The sequence below is a fragment of the Polypterus senegalus genome, chromosome 12 (assembly GCF_016835505.1).
Source record: "Polypterus senegalus isolate Bchr_013 chromosome 12, ASM1683550v1, whole genome shotgun sequence".
NCBI classification, from domain to species: domain Eukaryota; kingdom Metazoa; phylum Chordata; class Cladistia; order Polypteriformes; family Polypteridae; genus Polypterus; species Polypterus senegalus.
In genome coordinates this window covers 122,883,934-122,895,833 of record NC_053165.1, presented here as the reverse complement: position 1 = coordinate 122,895,833, position 11,900 = coordinate 122,883,934, and positions in this window count along the sequence as shown.

Sequence of the window (11,900 nt, the reverse complement as noted above, 5' to 3'; positions counted from 1 at the left end):
TTGACAGCTCCGCCCCTCTCTTCACCCGAGTGTCCAAGACATATGGCGCAAGTCCGGCGACACGACCACAAAGTCGATCATCGACCTGAGGCCTAGGGTGTCCTGGTGCCAAGTGCACATATGAACACCCTTATGCTTGAACATGGTGTTCGTTATGGACAATCCGTGGCGAGCACAGAAGTCCAATAACAAAACACCGCCGGGTTCAGATCGGGGCCATTCCTCCCAATCACGCCCTTCCAGGTCTCACTGTCATTGCCCACGTGAGCATTGAAGTCTCCCAGCAAAACGAGGGAATCCCCAGAAGGTATGCCCTCTAGCAACCCCTCCAGAGACTCCAAAAAGGGTGGATACTCCAAACTGCTGTTCGGCGCATACGCACAAACAACAGTCAGGACCCTTCCCCACCCGGCGGAGGGAGGCCACCCTCTCGTCCACGGGGTAAACCCCAATGCACAGGCTCCAGTGGGGGCAATAAGTATGCCCACACCTGCTCGGCGCCTCTCACCGGGGGCAACTCCAGAGTGGTAGAGAGTCCAGCCCCTCTCAAGGAGATTGGTTCCAGAGTCCAAGCTGTGCGTCGAGGTGAGTCCGACTATATCTAGCCGGAACCTCTCGACCTCGCGCACTAGCTCAGGCTCCTTCACCTTCAGAGAGGTGACATTCCACGCCCCAAGAGCCAGTTTCTGTAGCCGAGGATCAGACCGCCAAGGTCCCGCCGCCACCACCCAACTCACACTGCACCCAACCTCCTTGGCCCCTCCCATAGGTGGTGAGCCCATGGGGAGGAGGACCCACGTTACCTCTTGGGCTGTGCCCGCCGAGCCCCATGGGTGCAGGCCCGCCACCAGGCGCCGCCATCGAGCCCCACCTCCAGGCCTGGCTCCAGAGGGGGGCCCCGGTGACCCGCGTCCGGGCAAGGGAAAACGTCGTCCATAGTTTTTATTTTTCATTGGAGGTTTATTGAACCGCTCTTTGTCTCAAATTCTTTCTAGAGACAAATACATCCCCTGAGATCTCTGCAGGAATACTCTGGGAAACTCTTAAGGCCTTCTTAAGAGGACAGATTATCTCATATCTTTCCCACAGAAATAAATCCGAAGCGAAGAAAGTAGTAGAGATAAAAGCGAAATTACTAAAATAGATGAAGAACATGCCAGACTACCAAGCGAGACTCTACATAAGAGGAGGCAGGCTCTACATTCAGAATTAAACCTCTTGACAACTAAAGAAACTGAACATCTAATTTACAAATCCAGACATCATTACTATGAACATGGAGAGAAAGCTAATAAGCTTTTAGCGCAACAAATTCACAAGCAAGATGCATAACGCAATCTCGGTAATCACTAACACGAACGGAGATAAAATCATCGAACACAAAAATATAATGCACACTTTCAGAGACTACTATAAATCCCTATATACTACTGAGTTTAAAGAAGACAATATACAATCTAATGCATTTCTGGATACATTACAGATACCACAAATTGACACTTTTAGTGTGGAGGAACTTAAAAAACCTCTGGCATTATCAGAATTACTAGATGCTATAAAGTCACTCCAAGGTGGAAAAGCAGCAGGCCCTGACGGCTACCCTGCAGAGTTTTACAAGAAATTCTCGCTCAGCTAGCTCCCCTCCTATTAGCAACATTTACAGAAGCCAGAGATAACCAATCTCTTCCACAAACCTTTGCCAAGCACTAATCACTGTTTTTCCAAAACAAAATAAGGACTTATTACAATGTGCATCATACAGACCAATTTCACTTCTGAATAACAATGTTAAAATACTCTCTAAAATCATAGCTAGAAGGATGGAGAAAGTGCTCCCCTCGGTAATATCACAAGACCAAACTGGATTTATTAGGGGCCGACACTTATCTTCAAATCTTCGACGCCTGTTTAATGTAATATACTCACCAACTAAATCAAACACCCCAGAATATTATTGGATGCAGAAAAAGCATTCGACATGATTGAATGGAAATACCTTTTTACTATATTGGAGAAGTTTGGGTTTGGCCCGAACATTTGTGCATGGATTAAATTACTGTATACTAACCCAGAAGCTTCAGTTTGCATCAATAACATTTGCTCAGACTACTTTAAACTAGAACGTGGCACTAGACAAGGATGTCTCTTGTCACCGCTGCTGTTTGTGATTGCCATTGAACCACTGGCAATACATTGTCGAAATACTGATCAGATAAAGGGGATTAGCAGAGAAGGACTGGAACAGAAAATCTCATTATATGCAGATGACATGGTACTGTATATATCGGACCCAGAAAATTCTGTGCCTGCAGTCTTAGCAGCACTCACAGAATTTCAAAAGCTCTCTGGTCTCAGAATTAATCTGAATAAAAGTGTACTCTTTCAGTGAATTCTCAAGCATATAATATTAGATTAGACACCCTACCTTTTATCATTGCAGAACAGTTTAAATACCTAGGGGTAAACATCACAAGTAAACATAAAGCTCTTTATCAACAAAATTTCGTCGTCTGCATGGAAAAAATTAAACAAGACTTGCATAGATGGTCAACCCTTCATCTCACACTAGCTGGAAGAATTAACACTGTTAAGATGAATATTCTTCCTAAGCTCCTTTTTATTTCAAAACATTCCAATATACATTAATAAATCATTCTTTAAGCAATTAGATTCAACAATAACCTCATTTATTTGGAATTCAAAACATTTGGAATTAACTTGCTTAGAGATCTTTATATAGACAACGTCTTTGCATCCTATGAACAATTACATTCCAAATTTAACATTCCAGCTACACATTTCTTTCACTATCTTCAAATCAGGAACTTTGTTAAACAGAACCTTCCAGATTTTCCTCATCTTGCACCCTCATCCACGCTGGAAAAAATATTGCTCAATTTCAAGGAATTAGACTCCATCTCTACAATATATAAAATCATTTTACAATCCCTTCCTTTCAAAGATCCAAGAGGACACTGGGAAAAAGATCTCTCAATTAATATATCAGAAAAGTAGTGGAAAGTAGCAATGCAGAGAATTCACTCAAGCTCCATATGCACAAAGCATACAATTATACAACTCAAAATTATATATCGAGCACATCTGTCTCGACTAAAACTCTCCAAAATGTTTCCAGGGCATGATCCAACCTGCGAACGTTGCAACCAAGCCCCAGCCTCACTGGGTCTGCACCAAATGAACATTATTCTGGACAAAAATTTTTAATTACCTCTTAGACAGCCTTGGACTCACAATCCCTCCTAACCCATTAACAGCTGTGTTTGGGGTTCTTCCAGAGGGGCTTAAAGTGGAGAAGGACAAACAAATTGTGATTGCATTCACTACACTCTTGGCACGCAGACTTATTCTGATAAACTGGAAGAACCCAAACTCTCCTCTTTTAAGTCAGTGGGAAACCGATGTGTTATATTATTTGAAATTGGAAAAAATCAAATACTCAGTTAGAGGATCCGTACAGACTTTTTCAAAACATGGCAGGATCTAATCAGTAATATTTTTTAAATAAGTTTATAAAGCACAGAGAATTTATTAATTTAGGTATGTTTACAAGCCTTAAATTTTACGTTTGGCTTGCTCTCTCTCTCAGGGTGGGGATGGATCTGTTCTTAACATAATTCTTTTTTTTGTAAAAACTTGATTGCTATATATTGATGGATTGTAATAAAGGTGTAATAATAATAAAAAAGCTTGCCAAATTTAAATGAGATGTCTTATGAAAGGTATACTGTATAACATATCCATCTCAAATAACTATTATGAAGGCTAGGGAGTGCCACTGAGCCCCAAACCCCAAACAAGAACACACAAAGTTAGTCCCGGGTTTTAAATAAAAGGGGTTTTATTTAGAAAATAACTTTTATAACAATCCTACAGGTTGTCTCTCTTCTTTTCTCTCTCTCTCTTACTCTCTTTCCACACTGCTAGTTCTCCAAGGAGAGTGTTGTGTTTTCCACTCCCAGCTCCGACTTGCCTGGACAAGGCAGTGAGGTCTCATTTATGGAGGACCTGGGAGTACTTATGGTACAAGGGCTTTGCCCATTGGAAGCTTACTTTCGGGCCATTTGGAAGTCCCAAATAGTAGGGAGTATAATTCCTTGCCCCTCAGCCTTGAACCGTCTGCTTATGGTGGTGGAGAGTTGGGTGGTGGCCGAAGGCGGGGACCTTGGTGGTCTGATCCTCGGCTACAGAAACCGGTTCTTGGGACGTGGAATGTCACCTCTCTGAAGGGGAAGGAGCCTGAGCTAGTGCGCGAGGTTGAGAGGTTCCGGCATGTTGTTTGGTTTACAATAGTTGCTAGGCCACAATATATTCCAACTAAAGACCTTGTGGTACATGTAAGTACATATTAAACATCAAATATTTTCCATGTTAATATAAGCTTCTCTATAGTCTAGCAGTAGGCAGCCTGAAAAAGAAGCCTGCTATTTATAACCTTATAAATATTGTGAGGAACAACATGCCGGAACCTCTCGACCTCGCGCACTAGCTCAGGCTCCTTCCCCTTCAGAGAGGTGACATTCCACGTTCCAAGAACCAGTTTCTGTAGCCGAGGATCAGACCACCAAGGTCCCCGCCTTCGGCCACCACCCAACTCACACTGCACCCAACCTCCTTGGCCCCTCCCATAGGTGGTGAGCCCATGGGAAGGAGGACCCACGTTACCTCTTCGGGCTGTGCCCGGCTGAGCCCCATGGGTGCAGGTTCGGCTACCAGGCGCTCGCCATCAAGCCCCACCTCCAGGCCTGGCTCCAGAGGGGGGCCCTGGTGACCCACATCCGGGCAAGGGAAAACGTCGTCCAAAGTTTTTGCTTATCATTGAGGTTTGTTGAACCGCTTCTTTGTCTCATCCTCACCTAGGACCAGTTTGCCTTGGGTGGTTCTACCAGGCATAAAGCCCCAGACAACATAGCTCCTAGGATCATTGGGACACGCAAACCCCTCCACCACGATAAGGTGACGGTTCAAGGAGGGGCAAGGAATTATACTCCCTACTATTTGGGACTTCCAAATGGCCCGAAAGTGCTTCCAATGGGCAAAGCCCTTGTACCATAAGTACTCCCAGGTCCTCCATAAATGAGACCTCACTGCCTTGTCCAGGCAAGTCGGAGCTGGGAGTGGAAAACACAACACTCGCCTTGGAGAACTAGCAGTGTGGAAAGAGAGTAAGAGAGAGAGAGAAAAGAAGAGACAACCTGTAGGATTGTTATAAAAGTTATTTTCTAAATAAAACCCCCTTTTATTTAAACCCGGGACTAACTTTGTGTGTTCTTGTTTGGGGTTTGGGGCTCAGTGGCACTCCCTAGCCTTCATAATAGTTATTTGAGATGGATATGTTATACAGTATACCTTTCATAAGACATCTCATTTAAATTTGGCAAGCTTTTTTTTTTTTATTTTAATTTTTATTAATTTTATTACAATCCATACATAGCAATAAAGTTTTTACAAAAAAAGAATTATGTTAAGAACAGATCGATCCCCACCACTGAGAGAGAGAGCAAGCCAAACAGCGTAAAATTTAAGGCTTGTAAACATACCTAAATTAATAAATTCTATGTGCTTTATAAACTTATTTTAAAATATTACTGATTAGATCCTGCCATGTTTTGAAAAAAGTCTGTACGGATCCTCTAACTGAGTATTTGATTTTTTCCAATTTCAAATAATATAACACATCAGTTTCCCAACTGACTTAAAAGAGGAGAGTTTGGGTTCTTCCAGTTTATCAGAATAAGTCTGCGTGCCAACAGTGTAGTGAATGCAATCACAATTTGTTTGTCTTCTCCACTTTAAGCCCTCTGGAAGAACCCCAAACACAGCTGTTAATGGGTTAGGAGGGATTGTGAGTCCAAGGCTGTCTAAGAGGTAATTAAAAATTTTTGTCCAGAATAATGTTCATTTGGTGCAGACCCAGTGAGGCTGGGGCTTGGTTGCAACGTTCGCAGGTTGGATCATGCCCTGGAAACATTTTGGAGAGTTTTAGTCGAGACAGATGTGCTCGATATATAATTTTGATTTGTATAATTGTATGCTTTGTGCATATGGAGCTTGAGTGAATTCTCTGCATTGCTACTTTCCACTCCTTTCTGATATATTAATTGAGAGATCTTTTCCCAGTGTCCTCTTGGATCTTTGAAAGGAAGGGATTGTAAAATGATTTTATATATTGTAGAGATGGAGTCTAATTCCTTGAGATTGAGCAATATTTTTCCAGCGTGGATGAGGGTGCAAGATGAGGAAAATCTGGAAGGTTCTGTTTAACAAAGTTCCTGATTTGAAGATAGTGAAAGAAATGTGTAGCTGGAATGTTAAATTTGGAATGTAATTGTTCATAGGATGCAAAGACGTTGTCTATATAAAGATCTCTAAGCAAGTTAATTCCAAATTTTTCCAGATATTAAAACTGCATATGTTTGTGAAGGTTGAAAGAGGTGGTTCTCTTGCAGGGTGCCACAGATAGAAGCTTCTCCGTCTTAAAATGCTTTCTACATTGGTTCCAGATTCTAAGTGAGTGGAGCACAATTGGGTTATTAGTGTATTGCCGATAACGTGTTTATTGGAGCGCAGAGCAAGGAATACAAAGAAGTACTGCAGGATTTTACTTCTATTGCGGTCCATGCCTGTGTATGTTCTTCTATTTGTGTCCAGGTTCTTATCGCCTGTATATTTGCCCCAGTAATAAAACTGGAAGTTAGGTAGAGCCATGCCGCTTCTGCCTTTTGTCTTTGTAGGGTCGCTCTTTTGATGCGTGGATGTTTTGAATTCCAAATAAATGAGGTTATTGTTGAATCTAATTGCTTAAAGAATGATTTATTAATGTATATTGGATGTTTTGAAATAAAAAAGGAGCTTAGGAAGAATATTCATCTTAACAGTGTTAATTCTTCCAGCTAGTGTGAGATGAAGGGTTGACCATCTATGCAAGTCTTGTTTAGTTTTTTCCATGCAGACGACTAAATTTTGTTGATAAAGAGCTTTATGTTTACTTGTGATGTTTACCCCTAGGTATTTAAACTGTTCTGCAATGATAAAAGGTAGGGTGTCTAATCTAATATTATATGCTTGAGAATTCACTGGAAAGAGTACACTTTTATTCAGATTAATTCTGAGACCAGAGAGCTTTTGAAATTCTGTGAGTGCTGCTAAGACTGCAGGCACAGAATTTTCTGGGTCCGATATATACAGTACCATATCATCTGCATATAATGAGATTTTCTGTTCCAGTCCTTCTCTGCTAATCCCCTTTATCTGATCAGTATTTCGACAATGTATTGCCAGTGGTTCAATGGCAAACAAACAGCAGCGGTGACAAGAGGCATCCTTGTCTAGTGCCACGCTCTAGTTTAAAGTAGTCTGAGCAAATGTTGTTGATGCAAACTGAAGCTTCTGGGTTAGTATACAGTAATTTAATCCATGCACAAATGTTCGGGCCAAACCCAAACTTCTCCAATATAGTAAAAAGGTATTTCCATTCAATCATGTCAAATGCTTTTTCTGCATCCAATGATTGATTTAGTTGGTGAGTATATTACATTAAACAGGGTCGAAGATTTGAAGATAAGTGTCGGCCCCTAATAAATCCAGTTTGGTCTTGTGATATTACCGAGGGAGCACTTTCTCCATCCTTCTAGCTATGATTTTAGAGAGTATTTTAACGTTGTTATTCAGAAGTGAAATTGGTCTGTATGATGCACATTGTAATAAGTCCTTATTTTGTTTTGGAAAGACAGTGATTAGTGCTTGGCGAAAGGTTTGTGGAAGAAATTGGTTATCTCTGGCTTCTGTAAATGTTGCTAATAGGAGGGGAGCTAGCTGAGCGGAGAATTTCTTGTAAAACTCTGCAGGGTAGCCGTCAGGGCCTGCTGCTTTTCCACCTTGGAGTGACTTTATAGCATCTAGTAATTCTGATAATGCCAGAGGTTTATCAAGTTCCTCCACACTAAAAGCGTCAATTTGTGGTATCTGTAATGTATCCAGAAATGCATTAGATTGTATATTGTCTTCAACTATTGTAAACCATAATACCGCAAGTGTTCAATTCTCACAAATAACTAACTATGTAATCCCTTTTTCAATCTTTTCTTTGAAATGCTGCTAATAATACAGAAGCATAATATTATTTTTATGCATATACTAATGACATCTAGTTGTATTTGTCAATGAAATCAATCAATTCTTCAATTACATTGACAATGAATAGTTTTAGAGATGTGAAACAGTGGATGAGTGAAAATGACTTGCCTGTAAACTCAGAAAAAAAAGCACATTTCTGTATTTGGCAGAAATTCCATTACATCACGCTGGTGATACTTCAATGGCTGGATCTTGAATTAATTTAATTCACGTTAGGTGTTATGTTTGACACTAATATTTATTACTCAGATTTTCACACTACTGCCCTGGGTTGGCACCCTGCCCAGGACTGGTTCCTGCCTTGTGCCCTGTGTTGGCTGGGATTGGTTCCAGCAGACCCTTGTGACCCTGTGTTCAGATTCAGCGGGTTAGAAAACGGATGGATTTTCACACTATTTAAGGCATGCTTTCTCTGGCTAACATATATTGGAATAAAGAAGCAGATCAATATAAGTGAATTGATGTCCCTACTGGGATGGATGGTGAATTCTTGCCCAGCCGGGAAGCCATAACCAAATGAGAATATGAAAGGAGGTGTATCCCGGCCAGGATGGTTATTGATTCCTATCCCAGTCGGGATAAAAGAATAATGGATTGACTGGAGGATTCTGAACAGTTCAACCCCTGGTATGAGAGGGGCCAGTGCTCCTCTGGTTTGGCCCCAGCCTGGACACTCGCAGGGTTGCCTTTGACTTGTAATATTGAAGGATGGCCCTGTCAGGGCTCTTGGGTGCTGCCAGAGGGAGCTTTTGAGAATACACCTTCTTGGTTTGAGAGATTTTTGTTTGACTGTCAGTGTTTAAGTGATTTACTACATTCTTGTCAAACAGATACAAAAAAAATAATCCCAATTTTTTTTCATAAACTCAGTAACTTATATTGTTGCCCATAGCCACCTTATGTGGCTATGTAATAACCCCAAACCATCCTGTCATTAATCATGTTCACTAAAACACATAATTAAGTACAAATGGAAATTAAAGAAATTTCACCAAGTTACTGTGTGTGACTGTATATTTTATTTGCCACAGTTATCAATTAAATATGGGGTAGTGTAAAAACAGGTAGTCTGTTGTGCAGTGATGTACAGATTTTATTTTTTTCTCCAGCCTTTGGAGTTTTTTTTTGTTTTTTCTGTCCACCCTGGCCATCAGACCTTACTCTTATTCTATGTTAATTAATGTTGACTTATGTTTATCTTTTATTGTGTCTTCTGTTTCTCTATTCATTTTGTAAAGCACTTTGAGCTACATTTTTTTGTATGAATATGTGCTATATAAATAAATGTTGATTGATTGATTGATTGATTGATTGATGTTGTTTAATATGGATATGCTCAAAAGCCAAAATACTCTTAATCAACTGAAAGATCAAAATCTCTATATACAGTATATAAAATCCAACATCTGTCTGTCTGTCTGTCTCTCTGCTTTTCACCAGAGAACTACTTAATGTATTTAGATCAGTTTTTTTTCTATAATTTGCATGAACATTGCAGTTGATTTTCTGACATCTATCATCGCACTAAGTAACATAGTGTGCTTGCAGGAGTGATTTATTCATGCTAATCCGAGACAGAGGCTGCGGGCTGTGGGGAGGGGGAAGTGTGACCCAAAAATGGGGAGCCTGGAGGGGCCATCTTCACTCATGCGCCAGCCTCAGAGCATTCCTTGCCTCCTCTTAACTACTTAACGGATTTAGATCACGTTTTATTTCTATAATTTGCTTAAACATTCTGGTTGACTTTGTGAATTCTCTCATTGCGTGAATTATCATTGATCACTGATATTCACGCTAATCTGAGACAGAGGTTTTCGGCTGAGGGATGGATGAAGCAAAACATCAGGAGTGGGGAGACGGGCGGGACCCTCCTCACTCAGTGCTAGCCTCCATTTGAATCAGTCTGCCTCTGACCACGTTTTGGAGCGTACCTTACCTCCGCTTAGTTAGCAATACCTATTTGTTTATTGATTTTTCAAGTTTGTCCTGTTTCACTACTACATGGGCAGAGCCGCACGGGACAAATGGTATTAAACAAAACTGTTTTTGCAAGTATGTGACAGGCTGGTGCAGCAGTTCGTGGGTATCTCTCAAGGATCCAATCTTCTTTTTAACATATAATGTAAAATGGCTTAGTTACTTCTTGCCTTCAGAGTGTATATTGTTGTCTCAAAATACAGGTCTGTTTAAGGTATAAAGAATAAATAAAAACACTGTAGTAAACTAAGCATTTAGCTATAGGGCCCATAAATTCTGAAATGATCTACCAAGCAGATTTAGAGCTACCCCAATATTCTTTATGCGATACCATTCATAAAACCATGCACACTTTTTAAAGTAGATTCTTTTTCTATATTTAAAAAATAAAAAAGTCCTCTTTTTTAAATATTTACATTTTTGTGCTGTACAAATATCAATTGTCAGTGAAAATGGGAAATGTCTTAAAATGGCAAATGTCTTATTTATGAAATATCCAGCTTATGGTACACACACAGTATCTTGCTTATATGTCAAATATCAAACTTAAATTTAAAGGTCTACCTTATATAATAAATGTCTCAATTATATATCAAATATCCAACTTAAATAAGAAATATCCAAGTAATATGGCAAAATTCTGCACAAATGTGAAATGAAACTGAAAGTTGGAGATCAGGAGACATCTGGCAACTTGAGGTTAAAGGTATAAACAATAAAGAAAGAGAGTACCTGTAACCAAAATTCAAATCAAATTTGTAGTCTAAGTCCTAATTCCCTTTAAGTCTTTAGAATAGATCTTTTAGTACTGAAACCAGAATCTTGGACAAATGGAGTGCCATTTCACAGTCTAAATTAGCCTGTGGCTGATGATATCATGAGTCATTAAGTTAGGACTGTATGATCCAGAATGTCTGATTGAGACGCATTCAAGATGGCCACTCAGAAAAATAACTTTACCCAAATGGCATCATGAAATTCAATAGAAGTTAATAATAACATTTTATGACAAGTTAAAATGAAAAAATAGTTTGTGATAACCAGGGGACACCCCCGAGCCCCAACACCAAACACAACTCAACCAAATACAATTTTTGGAACCATAAAAGGTAGGTTAATGTACAATGATTTCTTTACCAGGTTCAATCAGTCCAGCACAAGAATAAAACACAATTGGTCACCTTTCTCTCCTTCCTCCAACAATCCTCCATGAATGTTGTCCATTGCCTCCTGACTCTGATGCCTGATGTAGACGAGGCAGCTTCTTTTATGACAGACCCAGGAGTACTTCCGGTGCCTCAACACTTCACGTTGGAAGCTCTTCTGGGCCAAGCACAAGCCCCCCAAAGTAGCGGTAGTGTTTCCCTGTAGCTCTCTCTGGTAGCACCCAAGTACCAGGCTGCCCATCAGGACTACAGCTCCCAATATTCCCTGATGGTGTAAAAGGGAGTTCTAATAGAGGGATGCTGCCATCCTGCATATAGGTGGGAACACATAGTACCAGGAAGCAGTCTCTATTCTTCCATTATGGCCTCCTGGCCATGAAAGGTGCAAAGGTTGAATCCTGTCCAGGCAAGGAATTACTATCCATGTCTTTTGGGATGTTAGTCTCACTGTTATGGCATTAAAAAGTGAAAACAATTACAAAAATTATATCTATATTTTTTCTGAGTCACTGTTACTAAGTCTTTCCTATTCTTTTTTTTGTGGAGTTCAATATTACTAGAATTTTAATCATGTTATCTTTGCTGGTATTGGTATGGGACCCT